Raw genomic sequence first — 23,337 nt, 5'->3', positions numbered from 1 at the left:
GTACAAGAGGATTGACACTCTAACTTTCTATGATTTGAACCTCTACTGTGAGTCCAGTTTTAGATTCCGATGCTTCACTTCAGGTTTCCTTTATAACTTGGACCTTCTTATTGACGATGAAACACAGAAATTGCATTCGAATTTAATACAAAAGGCACAATGCTGACTTAAGTACAAGAGGACTGACACTCTCACTTTCTATGATTTGAACCTCTCCTGTGAGTCCAGTTTTAGATTCCGATGCTTCACTTCAGGTTTACTGTATACCTTGAACCTTCTTATTGACGATGAAACACAGATAATGCATCCGAATTTAATACAAAAGGCACAATGCCGACTTAAGTACAAGAGGACTGACACTCCTACTTTCCATGATTTGAACCTCTCCTGTCAGTCCGGTTTTAGATTCCGATGCTTCACTTCAGGTTTACTGTATACCTTGGACCTTTTTATTGACGATGAAACATAGAAATTGCATCCGAATTTAATACAAAAGGCACAATGCCGACTTAAGTACAACAGGACTGACACTCTAACCACCTATGATTTGAACCTCTCCTGTGGGACCAGTTTTAGATTCCGATGCCTCACTTCAGGTTTACTGTATCCCTTGGACGTTCTTATTGACGATGAAACACATAATTGCATCCGAATTTAATACAAAAGGCACAATGCCGACTTAAGTACAAGAGGACTGACACTCTAACTTTCTATGATTTGAACCTCGCCTGTGAGTCCAGAGTTAGATTCCGATGCTGCACTTCAGGTTTACTGTACTCCTTGGACCTTCTTATTGACGATGAAACACAGAAATTGCATCGGAATTAAATACAAAATGCACAATGCCGACTTAAGTACAAGAGGACTGACACTATAACTTTCTATGATTTGAACCTCTCCTGTGAGTCCAGTTTTAGATTTTGATGCTTCCGTTCAGGGTTACTGTATACCTCAGAACTTCTTATTGACGATGAATAACTAAAATTGCATTCACATTTAATACAAAATGCATAATGCCGACTTAAGTACAAGAGGACTGTTACTCTCACTCTCTATGATTTGAACCTCTCCTGTGAGTCCAGTTTTAGATTTCGATGCTTTGATTCAGGTTTACTGTATCCCTTGGACCTTCTTATTGACGATGAAACATAGAAAATGCATCCGAATGTAATACAAAAGGCACAATGCCGACTGAAGTACAAGAGGACTGACACTCTCACTTTCTATGATTTGAACCTCTCCTGTGAGTCAATTTTTAGATTCCGATGCTTCACTTCAGGTTTACTGTATACCTTGGACCCTCTTATTGACGATGAAACACAGGAATTGCATCCGAATTTATTACATAAAGCACAACGCCGACTTAAGTACAAGAGGACTGACACTCTAACTTTCTATGACTTAAACCCCTTCATTGAGTCCTGTTTTAGATTCTGATGCTTCACTTCACATTTACTGTATCCCTTGGACCTTCTTATTGATGATGAAACACAGAAATTGCATCCGAATTTAATACAAAAAGCACAATGCCGACTTAAGTACAAGAGGACAGACACTCTAACTATCTTTGATTTGAACCTCTCCTGTGAGTCCAGTTTTAGATTCCGATGCTTCACTTCAGGTTTACTGTATACCTCGGACCTACTTATTGACGATGAAACACAGAAATGGCATCAGAATTAAATTCAAATGACACAATGCCGACTTAAACACAAGAGGACTGACACTCTAACTTTCTATGATTTGAACCTCTCCTGTGAGTCCAGTTTTCGATTCCGATGCTTCACTTTAGGTTTACTGTATCCCCTGGAACTTCTTATTGACGATGAAACACAGAAATTGCATCCGAATTTAATGCAAATGGCACAACGCCGACTTAAGTACAAGAGGACTGACACTCTAACTTTCTATAATTTGAACCTCTCCTGTGAGTCCAGATTTCGATTCCGATGCTTCACTTCAGGGTTACTGTATCCCTTGGACCTCCTTATTGACGATGAAACACAGAAATTGCATCTGAATTGAATACAAAAGGCACAATGCCGACTTAAGAACAAGTGGACTGAGACTCTCACTTTCTATGATTTGAACCTCTCCTATGAGTCCAGTTTTAGATTTTCATGCTTCACTTCAGGGTTACTGTATACCTCGGAACCTCTTATTGACGATGAAACACAGAAATTGCATCGGAATTAAATTCAAATGGCATAATGTCACCTTAAGTACAAGAGGACAGACACTCTAACTTACTATGATTTGAACCTCTCCTGTGAGTCCAGTTTTAGATTCCGATGCTTCACATCAGGTTTACTGTATCCCTTGGACCTTCTTATTGACGATGAAACACAGAAAATGCATCCGAATTTAATACAAAGGGCACAATGCTGACTTAAGTACAAGTGGACTGACACTCTCACTTTCTATGATTTGAACCTCTCCTGTGAGTCCAGTTTTAGATTCCGATGATTCACTTCAGGTTTACTGTGTACCTTGGACCTTCTTATTGACGGTGAAATACAAAAATTGCATCCGCATTTAATACAATAGGCACAATGCCGACTTAAGTACAAGAGGACTGACACTCTAACTTTCTATGATTTGAACCTCTCCTGTGAGTCCAGTTTTAGATTCCGATGCTTCACTTCAGGTTTACTGTACACCTTGGACCTTCTAATTGACGATGAAACACAGAAATTGCATCCTAATTTAATACAAAAGGCACAATGCCGTCTTAAGTACAAGAGGACTGACACTCACACTTTCTTTTGATTTGAACCTCTCCTGTGAGTCCAGTTTTAGATTCCGATGCTTCACTTCAAGTTTACTGTATCCCTTGGACCTTCTTATTGACGATGAAACACAGAAATTGCAACGGAATTTAATACAAAAGGCACAATGCCGACTTAAGTACAAGAGGACTGACACTCTAACTATCAATGATTTGAACCTCTCCTGTGAGTCCAGTTTTAGATTCCGATGCTTCACTTCAGGTTTACTGTATCCCTTGGACCTTCTTATTGACGATGAAACACAGAAATTGCATCCGAATTTAATACAAAATGCACAATGCCGACTTAAGTACAAGAGGACTGACACTCTCACTTTCTTTGATTTGAACCTCTCCTGTGAGTCCAGTTATAGATTTCGATGCTTCACTTCAGGTTTACTATATCCCTTGGACCTCCATATTGACGATGAAACACAGTAATTGCATCCGAATGTAATACAAATGGCACAATCCGACTTAAGTACCAGAGGACTGACACTCTCACTTTCTATGTTTTGAACCTCTCCTGTGAGTCCAGTTTTAGATTCCGATGCTTCACTTCAGGTTTACTGTATCCCTTGTACATTCTTATTGACGATGAAACATAGAAATTGCATCCGAATATAATACAGAAGGCACAATGCCGACTTAAGTACAAGAGGATTGACACTCTAACTTTCTATGATTTGAACCTCTACTGTGAGTCCAGTTTTAGATTCCGATGCTTCACTTCAGGTTTCCTTTATACCTTGGACCTTCTTATTGACGGTGAAACACAGAAATTGCATTCGAATTTAATACAAAAGGCACAATGCTGACTTAAGTACAAGAGGACTGACACTCTCACTTTCTATGATTTGAACCTCTCCTGTGAGTCCAGTTTTAGATTCCGATGCTTCACTTCAGGTTTACTGTATACCTTGAACCTTCTTATTGACGATGAAACACAGAAAATGCATCCGAATTTAATACAAAAGCCACAATGCCGACTTAAGTACAAGAGGACTGACACTCCTACTTTCCATGATTAGAACCTCTCCTGTCAGTCCGGTTTTAGATTCCGATGCTTCACTTCAGGTTTACTGTATACCTTGGACCTTTTTATTGACGATGAAACATAGAAATTGCATCCGAATTTAATACAAAAGGCACAATGCCGACTTAAGTACAGCAGGACTGACACTCTAACCACCTATGATTTGAACCTCTCCTGTGGGACCAGTTTTAGATTCCGATGCCTCACTTCAGGTTTACTGTATACCTTGGACGTTCTTATTGACGATGAAACACATAATTGCATCCGAATTTAATACAAAAGGCACAATGCCGACTTAAGTACAAGAGGACTGACACTCTAACTTTCTATGATTTGAACCTCTCCTGTGAGCCCAGAGTTAGATTCCGATGCTTCACTTCAGGTTTACAGTACTCCTTGGACCTTCTTATTGACGATGAAACACTGAAATTGCATCGGAATTAAATACAAAATGCACAATGCCGACTTAAGTACAAGAGGACTGACACTCTAACTTTCTATGATTTGAACCTCTCCTGTGAGTCCAGTTTTAGATTTTGATGCTTCCGTTCGGGGTTACTGTATACCTCAGAACTTCTTATTGACGATGAATAACAAAAATTGCATTCACATTTAATGCAAAAGGCATAATGCCGACTTAAGTACAAGAGGACTGACACTCTCACTCTCTATGATTTGAACCTCTCCTGTGAGTCCAGTTTTAGATTTCGATGTTTCGATTCAGGTTTACTGTATCCCTTGGACCTTCTTATTGACGATGAAACATAGAAAATGCATCCGAATTTAATACAAAAGGCACAATGCCGACTTAAGTACAAGAGGACTGACACTCTCACTTTCTATGATTTGAACCTCTCCTGTGAGTCCATTTTTAGATTCCGATGCTTCACTTCAGGTTTACTGTATACCTTGGACCTTCTTATTGACGATGAAACACAGAAATTGTATCTGAATTTAATACAAAAGGCACAATGCCGACATAAGTACAAGAGGACTGACACTTAGCTTTCTATGATTTGAACCTCTCCTGTGAGTCTAGATTTAGATTCCGATGCTTCACTTCAGGTTTACTGTATACCTTGGACCTTCTTATTGACGATGAAACACAGAAATTGCATCCGAATTTAATACAAAGGGCACAATGCCGACTTAAGTACAAGAGGACTGTCACTCTAAGTTTCTATGAGTTGAACCACTCCTGTGAGTTCAGTTTTAGATTTTGATGCTTCACTTCAGTGTTACTGTATACCTCGGAACTTCTTATTGACGATGAAACACAGGAATTGCATCGGAATTAAATTCAAAAGGCATAATGCCGACTTAAGTACAAAAGGACTGACACTCTAACTTTCTATGATTTGAACCTCTCCTGTGAGTCCAGTTTTAGATTCCGATGCTTCACTTCAGGTTTACTGCTTCTCTTGGACCTTCTTATTTACGATGAAACACAGAAATAGCATCCGAATTTAATACAAAAGGCAGAATGCTGACTTAAGTACAAGTGGACTGACACTCTCACTTTCTATGATTTGAACCTCTCCTATGAGACCAGTTTTAGATTCCGATGCTTCACTTCAGGTTTACTGTATCCCTTGGAACTTCTTATTGACGATGAAACACAGAAAATGTATCCGAATTTAACACAAAATGCACAATGCCGACTTAAGTACAAGAGGACTGACACTCTAACTTTCTGTGATTTGAACCTCTCCTGTGAGTCCAGTTTTAGATTCCGTGCTTCACTTCAGGTTTACTGTCTCCCATGGACCTTCTTATTGACGATGAAACACAGAAATTGCATCCGAATTTAATACAAAAGGCACAATGCCGACTTAAGTACAACAGGACTGACACTCTAACCACCTATGATTTGAACCTCTCCTGTGGGACCAGTTTTAGATTCCGATGCCTCACTTCAGGTTTACTGTATCCCTTGGACCTTCTTATTGACGATGAAACACAGAAATTGCATCCGAATTTAATACAAAAGGCACAATGCCGACTTAAGTACAAGAGGACTGACACTCTAACTTTCTATGATTTGAACCTCTCCTGTGAGTCCAGTTTTAGATTCCGATGCTTCACTTCAGGTTTACTGTATACCTTGGACCTTTTTATTGGCGATGAAACATAGAAATTGCATCCGAATTTAATACAAAAGGCACAATGCCGACTTAAGTACAACAGGACTGACACTCTAACCACTTATGATTTGAACCTCTCCTGTGGGACCAGTTTTAGATTCCGATGCCTCACTTCAGGTTTACTGTATCCCTTGGACCTTCTTATTGACGATGAAACACAGAAATTGCATCCGAATTTAATACAAAAGGCACAATGCCGTCTTTAGTACAAGAGGACTGAACTCTAACTTTCTATGATTTGAACCTCTCCTGTGAGTCCAGATTTAGATTTTGATGCTTCTGTTCAGGGTTACTGTATACCTCAGAACTTCTTATTGACGATGAATAACAAAAATTGCATCCAAATTTAATACAAAATGCACAATGCCGACTTAAGTACAAGAGGACTGACACTCTCACTCTCTATGATTTGAACCTCGCCTGTGAGTCCAGTTTTAGATTTCGATGCTTCACTTCAGGTTTACTGTATCCCTTGGACCTTCTTATTGACGATGAAACATAGAAAATGCATCCGAATTTAATACTAAAGGCACAATGCTGACTTAAGTACAAGAGGACTGACACTCTCACTTTCTATGATTTGAACCTCTCCTGTGAGTCCATTTTTAGATTCCGATGCTTCACTTGAGGTTTACTGTATACCTTGGACTTTCTTATTGACGATGAAACACAGAAATTGTATCTGAATTTAATACAAAAGGCACAATGCCGACTTAAGTAAAAGAGGACTGACACTTAGCTTTCTATGATTTGAACCTCTCCTGTGAGGTTAGAATTAGAATCCGATGCTTCACTTCAGGTTTACTGTATCCCTTGGACCTTCTTATTGACGATGAAACACAGAAATTGCATGCGAATTTAATACAAAGGGCACAATGCCGACTTAAGTACAAGAGGACTGTCACTCTCACTTTCTATGAGTTGAACCACTCCTGTGAGTTCAGTTTTAGATTTTGATGCTTCACTTCAGTGTTACTGTATACCTCGGAACTTCTTATTGACGATGAAACACAGGAATTGCATCGGAATTAAATTCAAAAGGCATAATGCCGACTTAAGTACAAAAGGACTGACACTCTAACTTTCTATGATTTGAACCTCTCCTGTGAGTCCAGTTTTAGATTCCGATGCTTCACTTCAGGTTTACTGTTTCCCTTGGACCTTCTTATTTACGATGAAACACAGAAATAGCATCCGAATTTAATACAAAAGGCACAATGCTGACTTAAGTACAAGAGGACTGACACTCTCACTTTCTATGATTTGAACCTCTCCTATGAGTCCAGTTTTAGATTCCGATGCTTCACTTCAGGTTTACTGTATCCCTTGGAACTTCTTATTGACGATGAAACACAGAAAATGTATCCGTATTCAACACAAAAGGCACAATGCCGACTTAAGTACAAGAGGACTGACACTCTAACATTCTATGATTTGAACCTCTCCTGTGAGTCCAGTTTTAGATTTTGATGCTTCACTTCAGGGTTACTGTATACCTCGGAACTTCTTATTGACGATGAAACACAGAAATTGCATCGGAATTAAATTCAAAAGGCATAATGCCGACTGAAGTACAAGAGGACTGACACTCTAACCTTCTGTGATTTGAACCTCTCCTGTGAGTCCACTTTTAGATTCCGTGCTTCACTTCAGGCTTACTGTCTCCCATGGACCTTCTTATTGACGATGAAACACAGAAATTGCATCCGAATTTAAAACAAAAGGCACAATGCTGACTTAAGTACAAGTGGACTGACACTCTCACTTCCTATGATTTGAACCTTTCCTGTGAGTCCAATTTTAGATTCCGATGCTTCACTTCAGGTTTACTGTATACCTCGGAACATCTTATTGACGATGAAAAACAGAAATTACATCGTAATTAAATTCAAAAGGCACTATGCCGACTTAAGTACTAGAGGACTGACACTATAACTTTCAATGATTTGATCCTGTCCTGTGAGTCCAGTTTTAGATTCCGATGCTTCACTTCAGGTTTACTGTATCCCTTGGACCCTCTTATTGACGATGCAACACAGAAATTGCAACGGAATTTAATACAAATGGCACAATGCCGACTGAAGTACAAGCGGACTGACACTCTCACTTTCTATGATTTGAACCTCTCCTGTGAGTCCATTTTTAGATTCCGATGCTTCACTTCAGCTTTACTCTATACCTTGGACCTTGTTATTGTCGATGAAACACAGAAATTGCATCCGAATTTATTACAAAAAGCACAATGCCGACTTAAGTACAAGAGGACTGACAATCTAACTTTCTAAGATTTAAACCTATCCTGTGAGTCCTGTTTTAGATTCTGATGCTTCACTTCAGGTTTACTGTATCCCTTGGACCTTCTTATTGATGATGAAACACAGAAATTGTATCTGAATTTAATACAAAAGGCACAATGCCGTCTTAAGTATAAGAGTACTGACACTCTAACTTTGTATGATTTGAACCTCTCCTGTGGGACCAGTTTTAGATTCCGATGCCTCACTTCAGGTTTAATGTATCCCTTGGACCTTCTTATTGACGATGAAGCACAGAAATTGCATCCGAATTTAATACAAAAGGCACAATGCCGACTTAAGTACAAGAGGACTGACACTCTAACTTTCGATGATTTAAGCCTATCCTGTGAGTCCTGTTTTAGATTCCGATGCTTCACTTCAGGTTTCTGTATCCCTTGGACCTTCTTATTGATGATGAAACACAGAAATAGTATCTGAATTTAATACAAAAGGCACAATGCCGACTTAAGTACAAGAGGACTGACACTTTAACTTTCTATGAATTGAACCTTTCCTGTGAGTCCAGATTTAGATTCTGATGCTTCACTTCAGGTTTACTGTATCCCTTGGACCTTCTTATTGACGATGAAACACAGATATAGCATCCGAATTTAATACAAGAGGCACAATGCTGACTTAAGTACAAGTGGACTGACACTCTCACTTTCTATGAATTGAACCTTTCCTGTGAGTCCAGATTTAGATTCCGATGCTTCACTTCAGGTTTACTGTATCCCTTGGACCTTCTTATTGACGATGAAACACAGATATAGCATCCGAATTTAATACAAGAGGCACAATGCTGACTTAAGTACAAGTGGACTGACACTCTCACTTTCTATGATTTGAACTTCTCCTGTGAGTCCAGATTTAGATTCCGATTCTTCACTTCAGGTTTACTGTATAACTCGGAACATCTTATTGACGATGAAAAACAGAAATTACATCGGAATTAAATTCAAAAGGCACTATGCCGACTTATGTACTAGAGGACTGACACTATAACTTTCAATGATTTGATCCTGTCCTGTGAGTCCAGATTTAGATTCCGATGCTTCACTACAGGTTTACTGTATCCCTTGGACCCTCTTATTGACGATGCAACACAGAAATTGCAACGGAATTTAATACAAATGGCACAATGCCGACTGAAGTACAAGCGGACTGACACTCTCACTTTCTATGATTTGAACCTCTCCTGTGAGTCCAGTTTTAGATTCCGATGCTTCACTTCAGGTTTACTGTACACCTTGGACCTTCTTATTGACGATGAAACACAGAAATTGCATCCGAATTTAATACAAAACGCACAATGCCGTCTTAAGTATAAGAGGACTGACACTCTAACTTTGTATGATTTGAACCTCTCCCGTGGGACCAGTCTTAGATTCCGATGCCTCACTTCAGGTTTAATGTATCCCTTGGACCTTCTTATTGACGATGAAACATAGAAATTGCATCCGAATTCAATACAAAAGGCACAATGCCGACTTAAGTACAAGAGGACTGACACTCTAACTTTCTATGATTTGAACCTCTCCTGTGAGTCCAGTTATAGATTCCAATGATTCAGTTCAGGTTTATTGTATCCCTTGGACCTTCTTGTTGACGATGAATAACAAAAATTGCATCCGAATTTAATACAAAAGGCACAATGCCGACTTAAGTACTAGAGGACTGACACCCTCACTCGCTATGATTTGAACCTCTCCTGTGAGTCCAGTTTTAGATTTCGATGCTTCACTTCAGGTTTACTGTATCCCTTGGACCTTCTTATTGACGATGACACATAGAAAATGCATGCGAATTTAATACAAAAGGCACAATGCCGAATTAAGTACAAGAGGACTGACACTCTCACTTCCTATGATTTGAACCTCTCCTGTGAGTCCATTTTTAGATTCCGATGCTTCACTTCAGCTTTACTCCATACCTTGGACCTTGTTATTGTCGATGAAACACAGAAATTGCATCCGAATTTATTACAAAAAGCACAATGCCGACTTAAGTACAAGAGGACTGACAATCTAACTTTCTAAGATTTAAACCTATCCTGTGAGTCCTGTTTTAGATTCTGATGCTTCACTTCAGGTTTACTGTATCCCTTGGACCTTCATATTGATGATGAAACACAGAAATTGTATCTGAATTTAATACAAAAGGCACAATGCCGTCTTAAGTATAAGAGTACTGACACTCTAACTTTGTATGATTTGAACCTCTCCTGTGGGACCAGTTTTAGATTCCGATGCCTCACTTCAGGTTTAATGTATCCCTTGGACCTTCTTATTGACGATGAAGCACAGAAATTGCATCCGAATTTAATACAAAAGGCACAATGCCGACTTAAGTACAAGAGGACTGACACTCTAACTTTCGATGATTTGAACCCCTCCTGTGAGTCCGGTGGTAGATTCTGATGCTTCACTTCAGGTTTCTGTATCCCTTGGACTTTCTTATTGACGATGAAAGAAAGAAATTGCATCCGAATTCAATACAAAAGGCACAATGAGGACTTAAGTACAAGAGGACTGACACTCTAACTTTCTATGATTTGAACCTCTCCTGTGTGTCCAGTTTTAGATTCCGATGCTTCACTTCAGGTTTACTGTATACCTCGGACCTTCTTATTGACGATGAAACACAGAAATGGCATCGGAATTAAATTCAAATGACACAATGCCGACTTAAGTACAAGAGGACTGACACTCTAACTTTCTATGATTTGTACCTCTCCTGTGAGTCCAGTTTAAGATTCCGATGCTTCACTTTAGGTTTACTGTATCCCCTGGACCTTCTTATTGACGATGAAACACAGAAATTGCATCCGAATTTAATGCAAAAGGCACAACGCCGACTTAAGTACAAAAGGACTGACACTCTAACTTTCTATGATTTGAACCTGTGAGTCCAGTTTTAGATTCCGATGCTTCACTTCAGGTTTACTGTATCACTTGGACCTTCTTATTGACGATGAGAAACAGAAATTGCATCCGAATTTAATACAAAAGGCACAATGCCGACTTAAGTACAAGAGGACTGACCCTTTCACTTTCTTTTGATTAGAACCTCTCCTGTGAGTCCAGTTTTAGATTCCGATGCTTCACTTCAGGTTTACTGTATCCCTTGGACCTTCTTATTGACGATGAAATACAGAAATTGCATCCGAATTTAATACAAAAGGCAAAATGCCGACTTAGGTACAAGAGGACTGACACTCTAACAATCTATGATTTGAACCTCTCCTGTGAGTCCAGTTTTAGATTCCGATGCTTCACTTCAGGTTTACTGTATCCCTTGGACCTTCTTATTGACGATGAAACACAGAAATTGCATCCGAATTTAATACAAAAGCCACAATGCCAACTTAAGTACAAGAGGACTGACACTCTCACTTTCTATGCTTTGAACCTCTCCTGTGAGTCAAGTTTTAGATCCCGATGCTTCACTTCAGGTTTACTGTATCCCTTGTACCTTCTTATTGACGATGAAACAAAGAAATTGCATCCGAATATAATACAAAACGCACAATGCCGACTTAAGTACAAGAGGATTGACACTCTAACTTTCTATGATTTGAACCTCTACTGTGAGTCCAGTTTTAGATTCCGATGCTTCACTTCAGGTTTCCTTTATACCTTGGACCTTCTTATTGACGATGAAACACAGAAATTGCATCCGAATTTAATACAAAAGTCACAATGCCGACTTAAGTACAAAAGGACTGACACGCTCACTTTCTATGATTTGGACCTCTCCTGTGAGTCCAGTTTTAGATTCCGATGCTTCACAGCAGGTTTACTGTATACCTTGAACCTTCTTATTGACGATGAAACACAGAAAATGCATCCGAATTTAATACAAAAGGCACAATGCCGACTTAAGTACAAGAGGACTGACACTTCTACTTTCTATGATTTGAACCTCTCCTGTGAGTCCAGTTTTAGATTCCGATGGTTCACTTCAGGTTTACTGTATACCTTGGACCTTTTTATTGACGATGAAACATAGAAATTGCATCCGAATTTAGTACAAAAGGCACAATGCCGACTTAAGTACAAGAGTACTGACACTCTAACTTTCTATGATTTGAATCTCTCCTGTGAGTCCAGAGTTAGATTCCGATGCTTCACTTCAGGTTTACTGTACTCCTTGGACCTTCTTATTGACGATGAAACACAGAAATTGCGTCGGAATTAGATACAAAATGCACAATGCCGACTTAAGTACAAGAGGACTGACACTCTAACTGTTTATGATTTGAACCTCTCCTGTGAGTCCAGTTTTAGATTCCGATGCTTCACTTCCGATTTACTGTATCCCTTGGACCTTCTTATTGACGATGAAACACAGAAATTGCATCCAAATTTAATACAAAAGGCACAATGATGACTTAAGTACAAGTGGACTGACACTCTCGCTTTCTATGACTTGAACCTCTCCTGTGAGTCCAGTTTTACATTCCGATGCTTCACTTCAGGTTTACTGTGTACCTTGGACCTTCTTATTGACGATGAATAAAAAAAATTGCATACGAATTTAATACAAGAGGCTCAATGCCGACTTAAGTACAAGTAGGACTGACACTCTCACTTTCTATGATTTGAACCTCTTCTGTGAGTCCAGTTTTAGATTCCGAAGCTTCACTTCAGGTTTACTGTATACCTTGGACCTTCTTATTGACGATGAAACACAGAAATTGCATCCGAATTTAATACAAAATTCACAATGCCGTCTTAAGTACAATAGGACTGACAGTCTAACTTTCTATGATGTGAACCTCTCCTGTGGGACCAGTATGGATTCCGATGCCTCACTTCAGGTTTACTGTATCCCTTGGACCTTCTTATTGACGATGAAAGACAGATATTGCATCCGAATTTAATACAAAAGGCACAATGCCGACTTAAGTACAAGAGGACTGACATTCTAACTTTCTATGATTTGTACCTCTCCTGTGAGTCCAGTGTTAGATTCCGATGCTTCACTTCTGGTTTACTGTATCCCTTTGACCTTCTTATTGACGATGAAACACAGAAAAAGCATCCGAATTTAATACAAAAAGCACAATGCAGACTTAAGTACAAGAGGACAGACACTCTAACTATCTATGATTTGAACCTCTCCTGTGAGTCCAGTTTTAGATTCCGATGCTTCACTTTAGGTTTACTGTATCCCCTGGAACTTCTTATTGACGAAGAAACACAGAAATTGCATACGAATTTAATGCAAAAGGCACAACGCCGACTTAAGTACAAGAGGACTGACACTCTAACTTTCTATGATTTGAACGTCTCCTGTGAGTCCAGTTTTAGATTCCGATGCTTCACTTTAGGTTTACTGTATCCCCTGGAACTTCTTATTGACGAAGAAACACAGAAATTGCATCCGAATTTAATGCAAAAGGCACAACGCCGACTTAAGTACAAGAGGACTGACACTCTAACTTTCTATGATTTGAACGTCTCCTGTGAGTCCAGTTTTAGATTCCGATGCTTCACTTCAGGTTTACTGTATACCTCGGACCTTCTTATTGACGATGAAAGACAGAAATGGCATCGGAATTAAATTCAAATGACACAATGCCGACTTAAGTACAAGAGGACTGACACTCTAATTTTCTATGATTTGAACCTCTCCTGTAAATCCAGATTTCGATTCCGATGCTTCACTTCAGGTTTACTGTATCCCTTGGACCTCCTTATTGACGATGAAACACAGATATTGCATCCGAATTGAATACAAAAGGCACAATGCCGTCTTAAGTACAAGAGGACTGACACTCTAACTTTGTATGATTTGTACCTCTCCCGTGGGACCAGTTTTCGATTCCGATGCCTCACTTCAGGTTTAATGTATTTCTTGGACCTTCTTATTGACGATGAAGCACAAAAATTGCATCCGAATTTAATACAAAAGGCACAATGCCGACTTAAGTAAGAGAGTACTGACACCCTAACTTTCTATGATTTGAACCTCTCCTGTGAGTCCAGTGTTAGATTCCGATGCTTCACTTCAGGTTTTCTGTATCCCTTGGACCTTCTTATTGACGATGAAACAAAGGAATTGCATCCGAATTCAATACAAAAGGCACAATGCCGACTTAAGTACAAGAGGACTGACACTCTAACTTTCTATGATTTGAACCTCTCCTGTGAGTCCAGTTTTAGATTCCAATGCTTCACTTCAAATTTACTGTATCCCTTGGACCTCCTTATTGACGATGAAACACAGAAATTGCATCCGAATTTAATACAAAAGGCACAATGCCGACTTAAGTACAAGCGGAATGACACTCTCACTTTCTTTTGATTTGAACCTCTCCTGTGAGTCCAGTTTTAGATTCCGATGCTTCACTTCAGGTGTACTGTATCCCTTGGACCTTCTTGTTGACGATGAAATACAGAAATTGCATCCGAATTTAATACAAAAGTCAAAATGCCGACTTAGGTATAAGAGGACTGACACTCTAACAATCTATGACTTGAACCTATCCTGTGAGTCCAGTTTTAGATTCCGATGCTTCACTTCAGGTTTACTGTATCCCTTGGACCTTCTTATTGACGATGAAACACAGAAATTGCATCGGAATTTAATACAAAAGGCACAATGCCGACTTAAGTACAAGAGGACTGACACTCTCACTTTCTATGCTTTGAACCTCTCCTGTGAGTCCAGTTTTAGATCCCGATGCTTCACTTCAGGTTTACTGTATCCCTTGTACCTTCTTATTGACGATGAAACAAAGAAATTGCATCCGAATATAATACAAAAGGCACAATGCCGACTTAAGTACAAGAGGATTGACACTCTAACTTTCTATGATTTGAACCTTTACTGTGAGTCCAGTTTTAGATCCCGATGCTTCACTTCAGGTTTCCTTTATACCTTGGACTTTCTTATTGACGATGAAACACAGATATTGCATCCGAATTTAATACAAAAGGCACAATGCCGACTTAAGTACAAGAGGACTGGCACTCTAACTTTCTATGATTTGAATCTCTCCTGTGAGTCCAGAGTTAGATTCCGATGCTTCACTTCAGGTTTACTGTACTCCTTGGACCTTCTTATTGACGATGAAACACAGAAATTGCGTCGGAATTAAATACAAAATGCACAATGCCGACTGAAGTACAAGCGGACTGACACTCTCACTTTCTATGATTTGAACCTCTCCTGTGAGTCCATATTTAGATTACGATGCTTCACTTCAGGTTTACTGTATCCCTTGTACCTTCTTTTTGACGATGAAACAAAGAAATTGCATCCGAATATAATACAAAAGGCACAATGCCGACTTAAGTACAAGAGGATTGACACTCTAACTTTCTATGATTTGGACCTTTACTGTGGGTCCAGTTTTAGATCCCGATGCTTCACTTCAGGTTTCCTTTATACCTTGGTTTTTCTTATTGACGATGAAACACAGATATTGCATCCGAATTGAATACAAAAGGCACAATGCCGACTTAAGTACAAGAGGACTGACACTCTAACTTTCTATGATTTGAATCTCTCCTGTGAGTCCAGAGTTAGATTCCGATGCTTCACTTCAGGTTTACTGTACTCCTTGGACCTTCTTATTGACGATGAAACACAGAAATTGCGTCGGAATTAAATACAAAATGCACAATGCCGACTGAAGTACAAGCGGACTGACACTCTCACTTTCTATGATTTGAACCTCTCCTGTGAGTCCATATTTAGATTACGATGCTTCACTTCAGGTTTACTGTATCCCTTGTACCTTCTTTTTGACGATGAAACAAAGAAATTGCATCCGAATTTAATACAAAAGTCAAAATGCCGACTTAGGTATAAGAGGACTGACACTCTAACAATCTATGACTTGAACCTCTCCTGTGAGTCCAGTTTTAGATTCCGATGCTTCACTTCAGGTTTACTGTATCCCTTGGACCTTCTTATTGACGATGAAACACAGAAATTGCATCGGAATTTAATACAAAAGGCACAATGCCGACTTAAGTACAAGAGGACTGACACTCTAACTTTCTATGATTTGAATCTCTCCTGTGAGTCCAGAGTTAGATTCCGATGCTTCACTTCAGGTTTACTGTACTCCTTGGACCTTCTTATTGACGATGAAACACAGAAATTGCGTCGGAATTAAATACAAAATGCACAATGCCGACTGAAGTACAAGCGGACTGACACTCTCACTTTCTATGATTTGAACCTCTCCTGTGAGTCCATATTTAGATTACGATGCTTCACTTCAGGTTTACTGTATCCCTTGTACCTTCTTTTTGACGATGAAACAAAGAAATTGCATCCGAATATAATACAAAAGGCACAATGCCGACTTAAGTACAAGAGGACTGACACTCTCACTCTCTATGATTTGAACGTCTCCTGGGAGTAAAGTTTTAGATTTCGATGCTTCACTTCAGGTTTACTGTATCCCTTGGACCTTCTTATTGACGATGACACATAGAAAATGCATGTGAATTTAATACAAAAGGCACAATGCCGACTTAAGTACAAGAGGACTGACATTCTCACTTCCTATGATTTGAACCTCTCCTGTGAGTCCATTGTTAGATTCCGATGCTTCACTTCTGGTTTACTCTATACCTTGGACCTTCTTATTGACGAAGAAACACAGAAATTGCATCCGAATTTATTACAAAAAGCACAATGCCGACTTAAGTACAAGAGGACTGACAATCTAACTTTCTATGATTTAAGCATATCCTGTGTCCAGTTTTAGATTCCGATGCTTCACTTCAGTTGTACTGTATCCCTTGGACCTTCTTGTTGACGATGAAATACAGAAATTGCATCCGAATTTAATACATAAGTCAAAATGCCGACTTAGGTATAAGAGGACTGGCACTCTAACAATCTATGACTTGAACCTCTCCTGTGAGTCCAGTTTTAGATTCCGATGCTTCAATTCAGGATTAGTGTATCCCTTGGACCTTCTTATTGACGATGAAACACAGAAATTGCATCGGAATTTAATACAAAAGGCACAATGCCGAATTAAGTACAAGAGGACTGACACTCTCACTTTCTATGCTTTGAACCTCTCCTGTGAGTCCAGTTTTAGATCCCGATGCTTCACTTCAGGTTTACTGTATCCCTTGTACCTTCTTATTGACGATGAAACAAAGAAATTGCATCCGAATATAATACAAAAGGCACAATGCCGACTTAAGTACAAGAGGATTGACACTCTAACTTTCTATGATTTGAACCTCCACTGTGAGTCCAGTTTTAGATTCCGATGCTTCACTTCAGGTTTCCTTTATACCTTGGACCTTCTTATTGACGATGAAACACAGATATTGCATCCGAATTTAATACAAAAGGCACAATGCCGACTTAAGTACAAGAGGACTGACACTCTAACTTTCTATGATTTGAATCTCTCCTGTGAGTCCAGAGTTAGATTCCGATGCTTCACTTCAGGTTTACTGTACTCCTTGGACCTTCTTATTGACGATGAAACACAGAAATTGCGTCGGAATTAAATACAAAATGCACAATGCCGACAGAAGTACAAGCGGACCGACACTCTCACTTTCTATGATTTGAACCTCTCCTGTGAGTCCATATTTACATTACGATGCTTCACTTCAGGTTTACTGTATCCCTTGTACCTTCTTTTTGACGATGAAACAAAGAAATTGCATCCGAATATAATACAAAAGTCACAAAGCCGACTTCAGTACAAGAGGACTGACACTCTCAGTCTCTATGATTTGAACGTCTCCTGGGAGTAAAGTTTTAGATTTCGATGCTTCACTTCAGGTTTACTGTATCCCTTGGACCTTCTTATTGACGATGACACATAGAAAATGTGTGTGAATTTAATACAAAAGGCACAATGCCGACTTAAGTACAAGAGGACTGACACTCTCACTTCCTATGATTTGAACCTCTCCTGTGAGTCCATTGTTAGATTCCGATGCTTCACTTCAGGTTTACTCTATACCTTGGACCTTCTTATTGTCGATGAAACACAGAAATTGCATCCGAATTTATTACAAAAAGCACAATGCCGACTTAAGTACAAGAGGACTGACAATCTAACTTTCTATGATTTAAGCATATCCTGTGTCCAGTTTTAGATTCCGATGCTTCACTTCAGGTGTACTGTATCCCTTGGACCTTCTTGTTGACGATGAAATACAGAAATTGCATCCGAATTTAATACATAAGTCAAAATGCCGACTTAGGTATAAGAGGACTGACACTCTAACAATCTATGACTTGAACCTCTCCTGTGAGTCCAGTTTTAGATTCCGATGCTTCAATTCAGGATTAGTGTATCCCTTGGACCTTCTTATTGACGATGAAACACAGAAATTGCATCGGAATTTAATACAAAAGGCACAATGCCGAATTAAGTACAAGAGGACTGACACTCTCACTTTCTATGCTTTGAACCTCTCCTGTGAGTCCAGTTTTAGATCCCGATGCTTCACTTCAGGTTTACTGTATCCCTTGTACCTTCTTATTGACGATGAAACAAAGAAATTGCATCCGAATATAATACAAAAGGCACAATGCCGACTTAAGTACAAGAGGATTGACACTCTAACTTTCTATGATTTGAACCTCCACTGTGAGTCCAGTTTTAGATTCCGATGCTTCACTTCAGGTTTCCTTTATACCTTGGACCTTCTTATTGACGATGAAACACAGATATTGCATCCGAATTTAATACAAAAGGCACAATGCCGACTTAAGTACAAGAGGACTGACACTCTAACTTTCTATGATTTGAATCTCTCCTGTGAGTCCAGAGTTAGATTCCGATGCTTCACTTCAGGTTTACTGTACTCCTTGGACCTTCTTATTGACGATGAAACACAGAAATTGCGTCGGAATTAAATACAAAATGCACAATGCCGACAGAAGTACAAGCGGACCGACACTCTCACTTTCTATGATTTGAACCTCTCCTGTGAGTCCATATTTACATTACGATGCTTCACTTCAGGTTTACTGTATCCCTTGTACCTTCTTTTTGACGATGAAACAAAGAAATTGCATCCGAATATAATACAAAAGTCACAATGCCGACTTCAGTACAAGAGGACTGACACTCTCAGTCTCTATGATTTGAACGTCTCCTGGGAGTAAAGTTTTAGATTTCGATGCTTCACTTCAGGTTTACTGTATCCCTTGGACCTTCTTATTGACGATGACACATAGAAAATGCATGTGAATTTAATACAAAAGACACAATGCCGACTTAAGTACAAGAGGACTGACACTCTCACTTCCTATGATTTGAACCTCTCCTGTGAGTCCATTGTTAGATTCCGATGCTTCACTTCAGGTTTACTCTATACCTTGGACCTTCTTATTGACGATGAAACACAGAAATTGCATCCGAATTTATTACAAAAAGCACAATGCCGACTTAAGTACAAGAGGACTGACAATCTAACTTTCTATGATTTAAGCCTATCCTGTGAGTCCTGTTTTAGATTCTGATGATTCACTTCAGGTTTACTGTATCCCTTGGACCTTCTTATTGATGATGAAACACAGAAATAGTATCTGAATTTAATACAAAAGGCACAATGCCGACTTAAGTACAAGAGGACTGACAATTTAACTTTCTATGATTTGAACCTCTCCTGTGAGTCCAGATTTAGATTCCGATGCTTCACTTCAGGTTTACTGTATCCCTTGGACCTTCTTATTGACGATGAAACACAGAAATTGCATCCGAATTTAATACAAATGGCACAATGCCGACTTAAGTACAAGAGGACTGTCACTCTTACTTTCTATGATTTGAACCTCTCTTCTCGAGTCCAGTTTTAGATTTTGATCCTTCACTTCAGTGTTACTGTATACCTCGGAACTTCTTATTGACGATGAAACACAGGAATTGCATCGTAATTAAATTCAAAAGGCATAATGAAGACTTAAGTACAAGAGGACTGACACTCTAACTTTCTATGATTTGAACCTCTCCTGTGAGTCCAGTTTTAGATTCCGATGCTTCACTTCAGGTTTACTGTTTCCCTTGGACCTTCTTATTTACGATGAAACACAGATATAGCATCCGAATTTAATACAAGGCACAATGCTGACTTAAGTACAAGTGGACTGACACTCTCACTTTCTATGATTTGAACTTCTCCTGTGAGTCCAGTTTTAGATTCCGATTCTTCACTTCAGGCTTACTGTGTACCTTGGACTTTCTCATTGACGATGAATAACAAAAATTGCATCCGAATTTAATACAAAAGGCACAATGCCGACTTAAGTACAAGAGCACTGACACTCTCAGTTTCTATGATTTGAACCTCTCCTGTGAGTCCAGTTTTAGATTTTGATGCTTCACTTCAGGGTTACTGTATACCTCGGAACTTCTTATTGACGATGAAACACAGAAATTGCATCGGAATTAAATTCAAAAGGCATAATGCCGACTTAAGTACAAGAGGACTGACCCTCTAATTTTCTATGATTTGAACCTCTCCAGCGAGTCCAGTTTTAGATTCCGATGTTTCACTTCAGGTTTACTGTATCCCTTGGACCTTCTTATTGACGATGAAACACAGAAATTGCATCCGAATTTAATACAAATGGCACAATGCCGACTTAAGTACAAGAGGACTGACACTCTCACTTTCTATGATTTGAACCTCTCCTATGAGTCCAGTTTTAGATTCCGATGCTTCACTTCTGGTTTACTGTGTACCTTGGACCTTCTTGTTGACGATGAATAACAAAAATTGCATCCGAATTTAATACAAAAGGCACAATGCCGTCTTAAGTACAAGAGGACTGACACTCTCACTCGCTATGATTTGAACCTCTCCTGTGAGTCCAGTTTTAGATTTCGATGCTTCACTTCAGGTTTACTGTATCCCTTGGACCTTCTTATTGACGATGACACTTAGAAAATGCATGCGAATTTAATACAGAAGGCACAATGCCGAATTAAGTACAAGAGGACTGACACTCTCACTTCCTATGATTTGAACCTCTCCTGTGAGTTCATTTTTAGATTCCGATGCTTCACTTCAGCTTTACTCTATACCTTGGACCTTCTTATTGTCGATGAAACACAGAAATTGCATCCGAATTTATTACAAAAAGCACAATGCCGACTTAAGTACAAGAGGACTGACAATCTAACTTACTATGATTTAAACCTATCCTGTGAGTCCTGTTTTAGTTTCTGATGCTTCACTTCAGGTTTACTGTATCCCTTGGACCTTCTTATTGATGATGAAACACAGAAATTATATCTGAATTTAATACAAAAGGCACAATGCCGTCTTAAGTATAAGAGTACTGACACTCTAACTATGTATGATTTGAACCTCTCCTGTGGGACCAGTTTTAGATTCCGATGCCTCACTTCAGGTTTAATGTATCCCTTGGACCTTCTTATTGACGATGAAACACAGAAATTGCATCCGCATTTAATACAAAAGGCACAATGCCGACTTCAGTACAAGAGGACTGACACTCAAACTTTCTATGATTTGAACCTCTCCTGTGAGTCCAGTGTTAGATTCCGATGCTTTACTTCAGGTTTACTGTATCCCTTGGACCTTCTTATTGACGATGAAACGCAGTAATTGCATCGGAATTAAATTCAAAAGGCACAATGCCGACTTAAGTACAAGAGGACTGACACTCTAACTTTCTATGATTTGAACCTCTCCTGTGAGTTCAGTTTTACTTTCCGATGCTTCACTTCAGGTTTACTGTGTACCTTGGACCTTCTTATTGTTGATGAAACACAGAAATGGCATCGGAATTAAATTCAAATGACACAATGCCGACTTAAGTACAAGAGGACTGACACTCTAACTTTCTATGATTTGAACCTCTCCTGTGAGTCCAGTTATAGATTCCAATGATTCACTTCAGGTTTACTGTATCCCTTGGTCCTTCTTATTGACGATGAAACACAGAAATTGCATCCGAATTTAATACAAAAGGCACAATGCCGACTTAAGTACAAGAGGACTGACACTCTAACTTTCTATAATTTGAACCTGTGAGTCCTGTTTTAGATTCCGATGCTTCACTTCAGGTTTACTGTATCACTTGGACCTTCTTATTGGCGATGAGAAACAGAAATTGCATCCGAATTTAATACAAAATGCAAAATGCCGACTTAGGTACAATAGGACTGACACTCTAACAATCTATGATTTGAACCTCTCCTGTGAGTCCAGTTTTAGATTCCGATGCTTCAATTCAGGTTTAGTGTATCCCTTGGACCTTCTTATTGACGATGAAACACAGAAATTGCATCGGAATTTAATACAAAGGCACAATGCCGAATTAAGTACAAGAGGACTGACACTCTCACTTTCTATGCTTTGAACCTCTCCTGTGAGTCCAGATTTAGATCCCGATGCTTCACTTCAGGTTTACTGTATCCCTTGTACCTTCTTATTGACGATGAAACAAAGAAATAGCATCCGAATATAATACAAAAGGCACAATGCCGACTTAAGTACAAGAGGATTGACACTCTAACTTTCTATGATTTGAACCTCCACTGTGAGTCCAGTTTTAGATTCCGATGCTTCACTTCAGGTTTCCTTTATACCTTGGACCTTCTTATTGACGATGAAACACAGATATTGCATCCGAATTTAATACAAAAGGCACAATGCCGACTTAAGTACAAGAGGACTGACACTCTAACTTTCTGTGATTTGAATCTCTCCTGTGAGTCCAGAGTTAGATTCCGATGCTTCACTTCAGGTTTACTGTACTCCTTGGACCTTCTTATTGACGATGAAACACAGAAATTGCGTCGGAATTAAATACAAAATGCACAATGCCGACTGAAGTACAAGCGGACTGACACTCTCACTTTCTATGATTTGAACCTCTCCTGTGAGTCCATATTTAGATTACGATGCTTCACTTCAGGTTTACTGTATCCCTTGTACCTTCTTTTTGACAATGAAACAAAGAAATTGCATCCGAATATAATACAAAAGGCACAATGCCGACTTCAGTACAAGAGGACTGACACTCTCACTCTCTATGATTTGAACGTCTCCTGGGAGTAAAGTTTTAGATTTCGATGCTTCACTTCAGGTTTACTGTATCCCTTGGACC

Source organism: Schistocerca serialis, unplaced genomic scaffold, assembly GCF_023864345.2.
Source record: "Schistocerca serialis cubense isolate TAMUIC-IGC-003099 unplaced genomic scaffold, iqSchSeri2.2 HiC_scaffold_1362, whole genome shotgun sequence".
NCBI lineage: Eukaryota > Metazoa > Arthropoda > Insecta > Orthoptera > Acrididae > Schistocerca > Schistocerca serialis.
The sequence above is the reverse complement of the archived record's forward strand: the minus strand, read 5'-3'. Positions refer to the sequence as shown.